This window comes from Lipotes vexillifer, unplaced genomic scaffold (genome assembly GCF_000442215.2).
Source record: "Lipotes vexillifer unplaced genomic scaffold, Lipotes_vexillifer_v1.1 scaffold3, whole genome shotgun sequence".
NCBI lineage: Eukaryota > Metazoa > Chordata > Mammalia > Artiodactyla > Lipotidae > Lipotes > Lipotes vexillifer.
The window spans coordinates 5,018,532-5,035,499 of record NW_006783631.1 but is presented as its reverse complement, the minus strand read 5'-3'; the positions used below and the strand labels follow the sequence as shown (position 1 = coordinate 5,035,499).

At 36.5% G+C, this 16,968-nt stretch overlaps 1 pseudogene; it reads left to right on the top strand.

Annotated features, from left to right (window-relative positions):
- The first annotated feature begins 614 nt into the window (after positions 1–614).
- On the top strand, positions 615–2,615 carry LOC103087644 (PAB-dependent poly(A)-specific ribonuclease subunit 3 pseudogene; annotated as a pseudogene).
- The last annotated feature ends 14,353 nt before the right edge of the window (positions 2,616–16,968 follow it).

The following is a 16,968-nucleotide window of genomic DNA, read 5'->3' as shown; positions in this document are numbered from 1 at the left end:
GGGTAGAGTGTTGCATAGATTTCTGTTAGCTCTACTTGGTTTATAGTATGGCTCAAATCTTCTTTTTCCTTGCTGACTTTCTTTCTAGTTTCATTATTGGAAGTAGGGTATTGAAATCTTCAATGATTATTATTGAATTGTCTATTCCTCTTTTCAATTCTGTCAGTTTTTCTTCATATATTTTGGAGCTTTATTGTGTATATGTGTTATAACTCATATCTTTATTGTGTATATGTGTTATAACTCATATCTTGATGTATTGGTATATAAAATACAATATACCTCTTTGTCTCTAGTGACAACTTTTGTTTTAAAGTCTATTTTGTTTGATATCATCATAGACACTTCAGTTCCATTTTAGTTTCTATTTGCACAGTATATCTTTTTCTATCCTTTACTCTCAAATATTTGTGTCTCTTCAAGATAGCATATTGTTCCTACCCTCTCCTCCCTCCCCTCCCCCCCCTCCCCGGGCGGCTCCGGCTCCCGCAGCGGGACAGACCCACCCGCCCAGGCTTTTCTCCGGCACCGGCAGCGTCTTCTTTCCCTCCCCGGTCTATGGTGGCGGCGGCGGCTCCTCGGGCGGCAGCGGAAGACGAGGCTGCAGCGTTGCCATGAACAGTGGCGGCGGCCTCCCGCCCGCCTCGGCCGCCGCCTCCTCTTCCTCCTCCTCGCTGGCGGCGGCAGTGGCGGTGGTGGCCCCGCCTGGGGTCGGGGGTGTCCCCGGCGGGGCGGCGGCGGGAGTGAAGCTGAAGTACTGCCGCTACTACGCCAAGGATAAGACTTGCTTCTACGGGGAGGAGTGTCAGTTCCTGCATGAGGACCCGGCCGCCGGAGCTGCCCCGGGCCTCGGCCTCCATAGCAACAGCGTCCCCCTGGCTCTGGCGGGCGCGCCCGTGGCCGGCTTTCCGCCCGGAGCGGTACCGGGCGGGGGAGCCGGGCCGCCCCCGGGGCCCAAAAAGCCGGACCTTGGGGGCCCGGTGGCAGGAGCCGCGGCCGGTGGAGGAAGCGGCAGCGGGGTCCTCGACGGACCGCGGCTGGCAATTCCTGGAATAGATGGAGGTGCTTTAACTGATACCAGCCTCACAGATTCATATTTCAGCACCAGCTTTATTGGAGTTAATGGATTTGGAAGTCCTGTAGAAACAAAATATCCCTTGATGCAGAGAATGACTAATAGTAGCAGCTCCCCAAGCCTTCTAAATGACAGTGCCAAGCCATATGCAGGCCATGGAATGTCATTGTCTGCTGGATCTTCCCCTCTTCACTCCCCCAAGATCACGCCACATACTTCTCCTGCTCCCAGAAGAAGAAGTCACACTCCAAATCCAGCAAATTACTTGGTGCCTTCTAGTGCCTCTACACCTGTTAATAATCCTGTTTCTCAGACTCCATCTTCTGGTCAGGTGATCCAAAAGGAAACTGTCGGTGGGACGACTTACTTCTATACAGACTCAACTCCAGCACCTTTGACTGGAATGAGATCTTTCAAAAGTTATCACAGAACAGCTTGCCGAACTGAAGGTCAAATAATTGAGGTTTTTCCAAACTACCATATTTATCCTCCAACTGCACCTCATGTTGCTTATATGCAACCAAAAGCAAATGCACCTTCCTTCTTCATGGCTGATGAACTCCGACAGGAGCTGATTAACAGACATTTAATAACAATGGCTCAGATTGATCAAGCAGATATGCCAGGTCAACACGATGGACCATTGCCCAGACAGCATGCTGGATTATTGCCAGAATCTCTTATTTGGGCATATATCGTCCAACTGAGTTCTGCATTGCGTACCATTCATACAGCAGGTTTGGCATGTCGAGTTATGGACCCAACAAAGATTCTGATAACTGGCAAAACAAGGTTGCGAGTAAATTGTGTTGGCGTTTTTGATGTTTTAACATTTGATAACAGTCAGAATAATAATCCATTGGCATTAATGGCTCAATACCAGCAAGCAGATCTGATATCATTAGGAAAAGTTGTGTTGGCTTTGGCTTGCAACTCTTTGGCAGGAATTCAGCGAGAGAATTTACAGAAAGCCATGGAACTGGTGACAATCAACTACTCCTCTGATCTGAAGAATCTGATTTTATATTTGTTGACTGACCAAAACAGGATGCGAAGTGTAAATGACATCATGCCCATGATTGGTGCTCGATTTTATACTCAATTGGATGCTGCTCAAATGAGAAATGATGTCATAGAGGAAGACCTTGCAAAGGTTCAAAATGGAAGACTGTTTAGGCTTCTAGCAAAATTGGGAACAATCAATGAGAGGCCGGAGTTTCAGAAGGATCCTACCTGGTCGGAGACTGGAGACCGTTATCTGTTGAAACTCTTTAGGGATCATCTTTTTCATCAGGTGACAGAAGCGGGCTCTCCTTGGATTGACCTCAGTCATATCATTTCTTGTCTTAACAAGTTAGATGCTGGTGTGCCAGAAAAAATAAGCCTCATTTCCAGAGATGAGAAGAGTGTACTTGTGGTGACTTACAGTGACTTAAAGCGATGCTTTGAAAATACTTTTCAAGAACTGATTGCAGCTGCAAATGCTTTATTATGGTACTTTACACTGGATACAGATACAGAGACACTGTTCAGAAGATGAACTAAACACAGCGGTGGTCTGGCATCAGGAGCTTTCTGAAGTTTTACAGCCTGAATCTGGAGGGAAAACAATCTGCTGTGCCTTTGCAGTCACTGCTTAGCCCAAAGTAATAGTGCTTTTGATAATAACTATGTGGGATATTCCTGAATAAGTCAGTCTCAAAAGTCTGGAATTTTCCTCCTCTTAACTTTCTTAACATTTGGACGTGCAGTTGTCGCCAAACTTGGGTATTCATGGAATTTCTAGTTAATGAAATACCTATACTTTGATACTGAAGACTGCCAAATACATAGGAATTTTCTTTCATAAAAAACAGTAATGAAGGCTCTATCTCCTTTCCCAGCACTGAATGTTTTGCTAGCACTGGGTGCTCATCATGCAACTATGAAGAAAATGTGGAAACTCAAAAGGTCAGGAAAGACTTCCAAGCACTTGCAACTGATGTTACAGTCTTCAATTTTAATAACTATACATATTTGTAGTTTTCAGAGAAGTTTTTAATATTTCTCTGTCCACTTTTTATAAGCTTTAAAATGATTTTCTCTGCCTTGAGATTTGCATCAAGAAAAAGCACCTCTTCACCCAAAATCTCTGAAGACTAGAGACACGCTTTACATGTTTTAACAAGTGTGTTTGAGTCCACGTTTGGTAGCATCAGTTGTTGAGTTAAAAAGAAAATCAGTTACTGCATTTGATCAGGATGGATTTTAAAAGAACATAATGCTCAATATTCAAAGGATAATTAACATTTGCCACCATAATGTTCTTTTTTTATGTAAAAGGAACAGGAACTTGGAGACATTAACATGCAAAAGTCTTTTATCATTATTAGCTCATGTATTTGACAAAGAGCAGCTGTCTTTTTATATGTTTTTTGACAAATCATATTGTAATTCTTTTGTACAAAAAAGAACTACTTGTATTCTAGAAGAAATATGAAATGCTTAATTTATAAGCGGGCTGGAGATTTTTTCCAATATTGTTTTCTTTGAAAATGAAAGGGGATCATCTATTTTAGTTTCGGGGTCTGGGAACTTTTTGAAAATTTAATTTGTGGACCAATGTTTTGCAAAAGCTAAGGAAGGGCAGGGGTAAAATAGGGCTTGATTTTCTCATTCTTTGTAGACCAGCAAACTTCCCTCTGCGAGGCCCGTTCAAATCACAAACCCAAGAGTGTTTGCATCATAAATGCTAGCTTGCTTCAGCCCCTAGTAACCTCAGGACTTGGTTTGAATAAAAAGGTAGACAGCTGATATGTTTTCATGAGTAAATATTGTCAGCCAGAAAACAGTTGGTGTCAGGTAATACGTTATTTTTTTTAAGCTTTGTTTTATATTTATTTTTCATTTAGTTTTTATTGGGAATGGTTTTCAATAGAACTCTTAGTTCTGCTTAGGTGTTTTTTGGGGGAGCCCTCTTTTCCATAGGGTAATTCCATTTAACAGGTTGTCTAAAAGTTAGTCTTTTTAATTCATAGGAAGATTTTAATATCTGAAAGTACTCAAATTAAGGATATAAACTTCCACACCTTCCTGTTATGACAGATACAAGCACAGAAAGGACAACCCTTGAAATCATGTAACATTGGTCATTTCAATTTTTTGTTACCTATTTTAAAATCTGTTAATGTATTTACTTCATTGTAAATATTTTTGAGGGTACCTTTGTATTTTGCTTTTGACCTTGGTTCTGTAATTTGGATGTCAACAACTTCCCTGAAAAGCACCAGTATGTTAAGTTCTAATGTCATGATCCCAATATGGGTTATTCATCTTTAATCCTGTTTTCAGTCTCTATGTGTACAGCAGTATTTTTAATAAAGAATTACAGAGAGAAAAAAAAAAAAAAAAAAAATAGCATATTGTTGGATCCTGTTTTTTAATCCATTCTTTCATCTTTACCTTTTAATTGGAAAGTTTACTTCGTTTACATTGATGTAAGAAAGGATTTATTTCTTCCCTTTTGCTATTTGTTTTCTACATGCCATGTATCTTTTGTTCCTCAAATACACTGCCTTATTTTTTGTTAATTTTAAACTTAAATTTGCTAGTATACCATTTTAATTCTCTTGCCATTTCATTTACTATATACTTTTTAGTGATCTTCTTGGTTGTTGCCCTGGGGGTTACAACTATTATCTTAATGTATTTCAGATTAATACTAACTTCACTTCAATAGTACACAAATTTTTTTTCCTACATAGCTCCATTTCCCTCACATTTTAATGGTGGTGTTATATTTTAAATTATATCATTTTACATTATGTGCCCATCAACATGGATTTATAATTATTGAGTTATGTAACTATCTTTTGAATCATATAGGGAAAAGGAGCTACAATAAAAAAGAATGAGTTCACACCATATTCGATATTTATCCATATAGCTACCTTCACTAGTATTCTTATGTATTTGTGTGGATGTGAGTTACTCTTTACTGTCCATTCACCTTACCTTGAAGAACTCTCTATAGAATTTCTTCTATGGACTTCCTACTATCTTAACATTCTCTCAGTGTTTGTTTATCTGGTATGTCAGAACTTATCCTTCATTTTTGAAGGATAGCTTAGCCAGATACATAATTCTTTGTTGATATATATTTTTTCATTCAGTGATTTGAATATGTCTTCACAATGCCTTCTAGCCCTATCCTTCCTGATGAGAAATGAGCTGTTAAACTTATTAAGGATACCCTGTCTGTGATTAATCACTTTTCTCTTGCTGAGTTGAAGATTCTGGTTTGGCTTTTGGTACATTGATTATGTTGTGCCTGGGTGTGGATCTCTTTGAGTTTACCCCAACTTGGAGTTTATTGAACTTCTTGTATGTATAGATTAATGTTTGGGAAGTTTGGGCCATTATTTCTTCAAACATTCTTTCTACTTCTTTTTCTCCCCCTTCTCCTTCTGTGACTTTCATTACACATAGTTGGTACATATGATGATGTTCCATAGGTTTTGAGGCTTTGTTCATTTTTATTCATTTTTGACGTTTTATTCCTCAGACTTGATAATCTCAACTGATGTATCTTCAAGTTCACCAACTCTTTCTTCTGCTTGCTTGCAAGTGCTGTTGAACCACTAAATTTACTAAAATAAATGTTTCATTTTCATTTCAGTTATTGTATTTTCAACTCTGTAATTTATATTTTAAAAATAATTTCTATCTTTTTGTTAAGATACTCTATTTGGTTGATATTGTTCTTGTCTATTTCTTTAGTTCTTTAAAGATGGTTTGCTTTTATAATTTGAGTATATTTAAAATAGCTGATTTAAAGTCCTTGTCTAGAAATTTCCATATCTAAGCTCTCCTCAGGGGCAATTTCTATTCATTGTTTTGTTTTGTTTTGTTTTGTTTTTGTAGGTGTGTGTGTATGATTCACACTTTTTTTTTTTTGCATTTCTGTAATATTTTTTGAAAACTAGGTATTTTGAATATTATAATGTACAACTCTGGAAATCAGATCACACCTCCCAGTTTTTTGGTTGGTACTGCTTACTATACTTGTAGTTGTTTGTTTAGTGTCTTTTCTAAATTAATTCTATGAAGTCTGTACTCCTCTTTAAGTGAGCCATTGAATTCTCTGTCCATTACCTTAGTGGTCAATGAATGATTGAACAGAGAATTCCTCTGAAACCAAAAAACACTCAGTCTTTCTCAGGAGGGTTCTGTGTATATTTGGGGCACTCCTTTGACACATAGCCAGGGAGTTAGAGCTATGCCTTAGCCTTCACTTTCCATTTGCACAGAGACTCAAGGTCAGCAAGAGGTGAGAGTCTCAGGACTTTCCTGAGTATGTGCACAGCCCTACATATACACGTGGTCTTCCAGGTTCCCAGGAATATGTCAGAGTTTTTCAAAGTCCTTATGGCCATCTCATTCCATAGCTTTTCCCCATGAGCTTTTTTATTACTCTAATGCTTGTCTCAACTTTTTTCTATTGCCAGCAGCAGCAGCAGCTAAAACATTTGCCTGTAAATATTTTCAGCAAATACTCCCTAGGTGGTGGCTTTAGCACTGGGCAAGTTCTGAATCAGACAAGCCTTTCATGCCAGTTTTCCAGGGAACTACCAGACAGTTCAGATTGCTGCAAGCCTTTGGTTGTTTTCCAGAGATTAAAAAAAGAAAATGATTCTAAGTGTTTTTGTCAGCTTTTTTATTGCTTATGGAAGTACGGATTTTCAAAGTTCTTTACTCTGCCATTTTCACTGACATTACCCCACTCTATAAATTTATATAATTGTTGTTATTATCATAGTTTTTCATTTTCCATTTCCCCTATAGTACTGAGTCCCTCAGGTGAGATTTATTATCTAATACATAACAATTTCACATTGTAAAACCAAAGAATATGTATACATATTATAGTCTCCAAACTGGCCCATACCTAGCCCTTCAGTTCTTAGGTCCTGTGACATAAACCTTATGTCACACAGTTTCCCAATTAAGTGAAGAAGCAGTCTCAGTTGGGACTCTAACTTTTTTGGTTGATAGATTTTCTCCTCAACTTGAAGATATTGTAGCGATCCTGTGGCCCTTGATTCATTCTTCACTCAGAAGAGTTGGGCTGGCTAGCTTATCCATATAGAAGCACAGCATATAATTACAGGATTCAATAAGGATCAGTCTCTAACTTGACCCACCTGCTTGGAATACTAGAAGTTTTTTTTTTGTTTTTTTTTGTTTTTTTTGTGGTACGCGGGCCTCTAGCTGTTGTGCCCTCTCCTGTTGTGGAGCACAGGCTCTGTACGCACAGCCTCAGCAGCCATGGCTCATGGGCCCAGCCACTCCACGGCATGTGGGACCTTCCCAGACCAGAGCACAAACCCATGTCCCCTGCATCAGCAGGCGGTCTCTCAACCACTGTGCCATGAGGGAAGCCCTAGAACTATTTTTAATAAATATTTTTGAAGTATAATATGAATATAGAGAAGTACACAAATCAGGAGTGAACAGTCTGAACAATTTATGCAAAGTGAATGCATCTGTGTAACTAGCCCTCAGATCAAGAAAAGAACAATAACAAGCATCACAGAAGAGTATTTGGTGCCCCAGTAGCTGCCCCCACTCTCCATGCAAAGGTAGCCATTTGACTGACTTCTAACAGTACATATTAATTTTGCCTCTTTGGGGACTTTTGATATAAGAGGACTCATACAGTACTTGTTCTTTTCTGTCTGGCTTATTTATTTATTTATTTATTTATTTATTTATTTAACCAAAAGTTGGTGTTTGAATTTTGTTTTGTTTTGTTTTGTTTTGTTATTTATTTTTGGCCGCATTGGGTTTTTGTTGCTGCATGCAGGCTTTCTCTAGTTTTGGTCAGCAGGGTCTATTCTTCATTGTGGTGCATGGGCTTCTCATTGAGGTTGCTTCTCTTGTTGTGGAGCATGGGCTCTAGGAATGTGGGCTTCATTCGTTGTAGCAGGTGGGCTCAGTAGTTGTGGCTCACAAGTGTAGACTCAGTAGTAGTGGCACATGGGCTTAGCTGCTCCATGGCATGTGGGATCTTCCTGGACCAGGGATTGAACCCATGTCCCCTGCATTGGCAGGCAGATTCTCAACCACTGTACCACAAGGGAAGTCGCTGTCTGGCTTATTTTGTGCAAAACAATGTTTGGGAGATTTATCCATGCTTTTGCAAGGAGTTGTGGTTTATTGGTGAATGGCTATACAGTATTCTTTTGTTTAAAGATGTCACAATGTATTTCTCCCACTTTAGTGGTGATGAGCATTTGATTATTTTCCTGGTTTGATCCCATTGTGTGTTAGGCTACTATACTCATTCCTGGATATGTCTTTTGGTAAGCATATATATGACTTCGTTTTGGATATATATCCAGGAGTGGAATTGCTTGGTCCTAGGGAAAGTGTGTATTTCATCAGCCTTTCAAGAGATTTGTTTTACTTTTACTCTCCCACCAGCAGCATTTGAACATTCCAGTTGTCCTAACACAAAGTATCACCATTCTTTTTCTTTTAGCCATTCTGGTGGACATATAGCTGTGTTCCATTGTTATTTTATTTTTCATTTTCCTGATTCCCAATGAAGCTGAGCATATTTTCATATATGTATAGCCCATTTGAATAGTTTATTTTTTAAAGAAACTTTTCAAGGCTCTTGTCCAGTTGTCCATTCAATATTTTTGTTGATTTGTAAGAGATTTTTATATATTCTGAATGAAGTTTTGTGTTAGTTATATGTATTGCTAACACTTTTCCCACTGTAAAGTTTGATTTTCTCACTCTCTTAAAGATAACTTTGATGCAAAGAAGTTGTTAACCTTAAAACAGTGAATTTCTAAATATATTTCTCTACTGTTAGTATATTAACACCATATTTAAGAAAGCTTTATCTATCTTATCGTAAAGATAATGTCTTTTAAAAGTTTTATTATTTTTCTTTTTAAATGTAGATCTACAATCAATCTATTGCTTTTGTGTAGGAAGTGGGGTAGTAGTGAATGTTCACTCAATAAACATATGGGTATCCAATTAATCCAACACTACTTACAGAGAATTCTATTATTTCTCCACTATTCTGTATTGCAAAATTTATCATAAAAACTAGTGTTTTAAGTATATGTGGGTTTGTTTCTGTGTGCTCTACTCCATTCAACTGATCTGCTGTCTACCCTTTCACTAATACCACACAGTTTTAATCATTGTAAATTTATAATAAGATTTTTTATGTTAACTACGTTCTTCAAGACTGCTTTGGATATACTTGATTAGGTATACTTTCCTATGAATTTTAGAATTAGCTTGTCAATTTTCACCAATAATAATAGTTGGGATTTTAATTTTGATTGTTTTAAATTTATAGATTAATGGAGGAAGAATTGATATCTTTATTTAATCTTGCAATCCATGAACATGGTGTATCCCACCATTTATTTAGATATTTTTAATTTCTCTTAATGATATCTTGTAGCTTGGTGGTATATAGATTTTGTGCATCTTTGGTTAAATTTATTCCTGGCAAGTAGGCAATATTTCAGGAAATTGTGAATGTCATTCCTTTAAAAAAAAAAATCTGTCTCTGCTTATTGGTAACATAAAACATGTAAAGGAATATGGGAAGTGTTTCCAGTTTTCAATTCTATAGTGAACTTTGTGTTATTGTTGTTATCTTTTTATTTTTATATTTTTTATGGTACACAGGCCTCTCACTGTTGTGGCCTATCCCATTGCAGAGCACAGCCTCTGGACATGCAGTCTCAGCAGCCATAGCTCATGGGCCCAACCGCTCCGCAACATGTGGGATCTTCCCAGACCGGGCCAAGAACCCGTGTCCCCTGCATGGGCAGGCGGACTCTGAACCACTGTGCAACCAGGGAAGCCCTGATTGCTGCTATTTTTATTTAAAAATTTAGAAAAATGTCACTGGTGAAATCATCTAGACTGAAAATTATGGATTAAATTACTTAAGGATTTTAGACATTTCAGGTTTTCTATTTGTTCTTCTTTTTAAACATCTTTATTGGAGTATAATTTCTTTACAATAGTGTGTTAGTTTCTGCTTTATAACAAAGTGAATCAGTTATACATATACATATGTTCCCATACCTCTTCCCTCTTGCATCTCCCTCCCTCCCACACTCCCTATCCCACCCCTCTAGGTGGTCACAAAACACCTAGCTGATCTCCTTGTGCTATGCGGCTACTTTGCACTAGCTATCTATTTTATGTTTGGTAGTGTATATATGTACGTGCCACTCTCTCACTTTGTCACAGTTTACCCTTCCCCCTCCCCATATCCTCAAGTCCATTCTCTAGTAGGTCTGTGGCTTTATTCCCATCTTACTCCCAGGTTCTTCATGAACTTTTTTTTTTCTTAGATTCCATATATATGTGTTAGCAAACGGTATTTGTTTTTCACTTTCTGACTCACTTCACACTGTATGACAGACTCTAGGTCCATCCACCTCACTACAAATAATTCAATTTTGTTTCTTTTTATGGCTGAGTAATATTCCATTGTATATATGTGCCACGTCTTCTTTATCCATTCATCTGTTTATGGACACTTAAGTTGCTTCCATGTTCTGACTATTGTAAATAGAGCTGCAATGAACATTTTGGTACATGACTCTTTTTGAATTATGTTTTTCTCAGGTTATATGCCCAGTAGTGGGATTGCTGGGTCATATGGTAGTTCTATTTGTAGTTTTTAAGGAATCTTCATACTGTTCTCCATAGTGGCTGTATCAATTTACATTCCCACCAACAGTCCAAGAGTGTTACCTTTTCTCCACACCCTCTCCAGCATTTATTGTTTCTAGATTTTTTTCATGGCCGTTCCAACCGGTGTGAGATGATATCTCATTGTAGTTTTAATTTGCATTTCTCTAATGATTAATGATGTTGAGCATTCTTTCATGTGTTTGTTGGCAATCTGTCTGTCTTATTTGGAGAAATGTCTATTTAGGTCTTCAGCCCATTTTTGGATTGGGTTGTTTGTTTTCCTGTTATTGAGCTGCATGTGCTGCTTGTAAATTTTGGAAATTAATCCTTTGTCAGTTGCTTCATTTGCAAATATTTTCTCCCATTCTGAGGCTTGTCTTCTGGTCTTGTTTATGGTTTCCTTTGCTATGCAAAAGCTTTCAAGTTTCACTAGATCCCATTTTTTTATTTTTGTTTTTATATCCATTTCTCTAGGAGGTGGGTCAAAAAGGATTTTGCTGTGATTTATGTCATAGGTGTTCTGCCCATGTTTTCTGCTAAGAGTTTGATAGTTTCTGGCCTTACATTTAGGTCTCTAATCCATTTTGAGCTTATTTTTGTGTAGGCTGTTAGGGAGTGTTCTAATTTCATACTTTTACATGTACCTGTACAGTTTTCCCAGCACCACTTATTGAAGAGGCTGTCTTTTCTCCAATGTATATTCTTGCCTCCTTTATCAAAGATAAGGTGACCATATGTGTGTGGGTTTATCTCTGGGCTTTCAATCCTGTTCCATTTATCAATATTTCTGTTTTTGTGCCAGTACCATACTGTCTTGATTACTGTAGCTTTGTAGTATAGTCTGAAGTTAGAGAGCCTGATTCCTCCAGCTCCATTTTTCATTCTCAAGTGTGTTTTTTCTATTCGGGGTCTTTTGTGTTTCCATACAAATTGTGAATTTTTTTGTTCTAGTTCTGTGAAAAATGCCAGTGGTAGTTTGATAGGGAGTCCATTGAATTTGTAGATTGCTTTGGGTAGTAGAGTCATTTTCACAATGTTGATTCTTCCAATCCAAGAACATGGTATATCTCTCCATCTATTTGTATCATCTTTAATTTCTTTCATCAATGTCATAATTTTCTGCTTACATGTCTTTTGTCTCCTTAGGTAGGATTATTCCTAGATATTTTATTCTTTTTTTGCAATGGTAAATGAGAGTGTTTTCTTAATTTCACTTTCAGATTTTTCATCACTAGTGTATAAGAATGTCAGAGAATTCTCTGCATTAATTTGGTATCCTGCTACTTTACCAAATTCATTGATTAGCTCTAGTAGTTTTCTGGTAACATCTTTAGGATTCTCTATGTATAGTATCACATCATCTGCAAACAGTGACAACTTTACTTCTTCTTTTCTGATTTGGATTCTTTTTATTTCTTTTTCTTCTCTGGTTGCTGTGGCTAAAACTTCCAAAACTATGTTGAATAAGAGTGGTGAGACTGGGCAACCTTGTCTTTTTCCTGATATTAGTGGAAATTATTTCAGTTTTTCACCATTGAGGATGATGTTGGCTGTGAGTTTGTCATATATGGCCTTTATTATGTTGAGGAAAGTTCCCTCTATGCCTACTTTCTTCAGGGTTTTTATCATAAATGGGTGTTGAATTTTGTCAAAATATTTCTCTGCATCTACTGGGTTGATCATATGGTTTTTCTCCTTCGATTTGTTAATATGGTGTATCACATTGTTTGATTTGCATATATTGAAGAATCCTTGCATTCCTGGAATAAACCCCACTTGATCATGATGTATGATCCTTTTAATATGATGTTGGATTCTGTTTGCTAGTATTTTGTTGAGGATTTTTGAATTTAAGTTCATCAGTGATATTGGCCTGTAGTTTTCTTTCTTTTGGACATCTTTGTCTGGTTTTGGTATCAGAGTGATGGTGGCCTAGTAGAATGAGTTTGGGAGTGTTCCTCCCTCTGCTATATTTTGGAAGAGTTTGAGAGCATAGGTGTTAGCTCTTCTCTAAATGTTTGATAGAATTCTGTGAAGCCATCTGGTCCTGGGTTTTTATTTGTTGGAAGATTTTTAATCACAGTTTCAATTTCAGTGCTTGTGATTTGTCTGTTCATATTTTCTATTTCTTCCTGGTTCAGTCTCGGCAGGTTGTGCATCTCTAAGAATTTGACCATTTCTTCCAGGTTGTCCATTCTATTGGTATAGAGGTACTTGTAGCAATCTCTCATGATCCTTTGTACTTCTGCAGTGTCAGTTGTTAGTTCCCCTTTTTCCTTTCTAACTCTGATTTGAGTCTTCGCCGTTTTTTTCTTGATGAGTCTGGCTAATGGTTTATCTTCTCAAATAGCTAGCTTTAAGTTTTATTGATCTTTGCTATCATTTCCTTCATTTCTTTTTCATTTATTTCTGATCTGATCTTTATGATTTCTTTCTTTCTGCTAACTTTGGTGTCTTTTTGTTCTTCTTGCTCTAATTGCTTTAGGTGCAGGTTTAGGTTGTTTATTTGAGATGTTTCCTGTTCCTTAAGGTAGGATTGTGTTGCTGTAAACTTACCTCTTAGAAGTGCTTTTGCTGCATCCCATAGGTTTTGGGTCATCGTGTTTTCATTCTTAATTGTTTCTAGGTATTTTTTGACTTCCTCAGTGATCTGTTGGTTATTAAGTACTGTATTGTTTAGCCCCCCTGTGTTTGTATTTTTTATAGTTCTTTTCCTGTAATTGATATCGAGTCTCATTAGCACTGAGGTTGGAAAAGATGCTTGATATGATTTCAATTTTCTTAAATTTACCAAGACTTGATTTGTGACCCAAGATATGATCTATCCTGGAGAATGTTCCATGACCCCATGAGAAAAATGTGTATTCTGTTGTATTTGGATGGAATGTCCTATAAATATCAATTAGGTCCATCTTGTTTAATGTATCATTTAAAGCTTGTGTTTACTTATTTATTTTCATTTTGGATGATCTGCCCATTGGTGAAAGTGGGGTGTTAAAGTCCCCTACTATGATTGTGTTACTGTCAATTTCCCCTTTTATGGCTGCTAGCATTTGCCTTATGTATTGAGGTGCTCCTATGTTGGGTGCATAAATATTTACAATTGTTATCTTCTTCTTGGATCAATCCCTTGATCTTTATGTAGTGTCCTTCTTTGTATCTTGTAATAGTCTTTATTTTAAAGTCTATTTTGTCTGATATGAAAATTGCTACTCCAGCTTTCTTTTGATTTCCATTTGCATGGAGTATATTTTTCCATCCCCTTACTTTCAGTCTGTATGTGTCCCTAGGTCTGAAGTGGATCTATTGTGGACAGCATATATACAGGTATTGTTTTTGTATCCATTCAGCCAGTCTGTGTCTTTTGGTGGGAGCATTTACTCCATTTACATTTAAAGTAGCTATCGATATGTATGTTCCTCTTCCTATTTTCTTAATTGTTTTGGGTTTGTTATTATAAGTCTTTTCCTTCTCTTGTGTTTCTTGCCTAGAGAAGTTACTTTAGCATTTGTTGTAAAGTTGGTTTGGTGGTGCTGAACTCTTTCAGCTTTTGCTTGTCTGTAAACGTTTTAATTTCTCCATCAAATCTGAATGAGATCCTTGCTAGGTAGAGTAATCTTGGTTGTAGGTTTTTCTCCTTCATCACTTTAAATATGTCCTGCTACTCTCTTATGGCTTGGAGAGTTTCTGCTGAAAGATCAGCTGTTAACCTTATTGAGATTCCCTTTTGTGTTATTTTTTGTTTTTCCCTTGCTGCTTTTAATATGTTTTCTTTGTATTTAATTTTTGATAGTTTTATTAATATGTGTCTTGGCATGTTTCTCCTTAGATTTATCCTGTATGAAACTCTCTGTGCTTCCTGGACCTGATTAACTATTTCCTTTCCCATATTAAGGAAGTTTTCAAATATAATCTCTTTAAATATTTTCTCAGTCCCTTTCTTTTCCTCTTCTTCTTCTGGAACCCCTATAATTCGAATGTTGGTGCATTTAATGTTGTCCCAGAGAACTCTGAGACTGTCCTCAGTTCTTTTCATTCTTTTTTCTTTATTTTGCTCTGCAGTAGTTATTTTTACTATTTTATCTTCCAGGTCACTTATCCATTCTTCTGTCTCAGTTATTCTGCTATTGATCCCTCCTAGAGTATTTTTAATTTATTTTATTGTGTTGTTCATCTTTGCTTGTTTCCTCTTTAGTTCTTCTAGGTCCTTGTTAAATGTTTCTTTCATTTTGTCTATTCTATTTCCAAGACTTTGGATCATCTTTACTATCATTATTCTGAATTTTTTTTCAGGTAGACTGCCTATTTCTTCTTCATTTCTTAGATCTGGTGAGTTTTTACCTTGCTCCTTCATCTGCTGTGTGTTTTTCTGTCTTCTCATTTTGCTTGTCTTACTGTGTTTGGGTCTTTTTTTCACATGCTGCAGGTTCATAGTTCCCATTGTTTTTGGTGTCTGTCCCCAGTGGCTAAAGTTGGTTCAGTTTGTTGCATAGGCTTCCTGGAGGAGGAGACTACTGCTTGTTTTCTGGTAAATGAGCGTGGATCATGCCTTTCTGGTGGGCAGGTTCACGTCTTGTGGTGTGTTTTGGGGTGTCTGTAGACTTATTATGATTTTAGGCATCCTCTCTGCTAATGGATGGGACTGTGTTCCTGTCTTGCTAGTTGTTTGGAATAGGGTGTCCAGCACTGTAGCTTGCTGGTCATTGAGTGAAGCTGGGTCTTGGCGTTGAGATGCAGATCTCTGGGAGATTTTTCCCCTTTGATATTACATGGAGATGGGAGGTCTTTTGTGGATCAGTGTCCTGACGTTGGCTTTCCCACTTCAGAGGCACAGTACTGACTCCTGGTTTTCAATTCTATAGTGAAGTTTGTGTTTGATTGCTGTTATTTTTATTTAAAATTTTAGAAAATAATTCACTGGTGAAATCATCTAAACTGAATATTGTGGATTAAATTATTTAAGTATTTTACACCTTTCAGGTTTTCTATTTGTTCTTCTTTCAGTTTTTGCATTGTGCTTTCAAGGAATTTGTCAATTTCAACTACATTTTTAAATCTATTGTCATTCATTAATATATTTTTAGTATAAATTATGTATGCAGGATATTAGTAATTTGTGCCTCCTCGATTTTATTCTTGAATAATCTTTACCAGCATTTTACTAATTGTATTAATCATTTTGCAATACCATTGTCAGTTTCTGTGCATTCTGTCTATTGCATGTTTGTTTCTTTTTAAAAATCAATTTCTTATCTTTAATATTTTCTTATTTCTACTTTCTTTGGTTTTAATCTTTTGTTATTTTTAAGAATATCTTGACATGTATATTTAGATCATAAATTTTCAAACTTAGTTTATCTGATGTGACTTAAGGCTATAAATTTCTCTTAAGCACAATTTTTGCTACATTCCATATATTTTAGAAATTATTTTAATTTCTATTTTGATTTCTTTTTTGAATCCATGACTTATTTTAAAGTCTTTTTTCTTAATATGCATACTTTGAGAATGTTTTAGTTTGTTTTGTTTTGTTTTGTTTTTAATTTCTTCTTAGTTCCACTGTTTTTAGAGAAGATAATGTAAGATTTCAATACTTTGAAATTTGTTAAAATTGCTTTTTGATCCAACATATGTTTAATTTTGTATAGTGTTTAGTGGATGTATGAAGAGAGTTTATATTGTACATTTGTTCAAATTGTCTGTATATTCAATTGTCTACTTGTTCTATCATCTAATGAGAGGGATTGTGTTAAAATCTTCCACTATGATTGTAAATTTGTCCATTTCTCTTTTTTTTTAACCTCTATTTCTGATTAATATATTCTGAGACTTCGTTAACCTGGTGCATTCAAATTTAACATTTTTATATATTCCTGGTTAATATATAAATGTCCTATTTAATCTCTAGTGGTGCTTTATTTCATAAAGTCTATTTATTCTGACATTGATATAGTTACTCTTTCTTTTGGTAAGTGTTTGCTGGATTTATCCCTTTTTCATTCTTTTACTTTCAACATTTTATTATTCTTATATTTAAGTTAGATCTCTTCCTAGTAGAAAAGAGTAAAATTTTTAAAATTCACCCTATCCATCTGTGTCTTTAAGTCAGATGAAGTTATAATTCCTCATAGAGCATATATTTAGGTCTCTGGGAGGCTGTTAGGGAA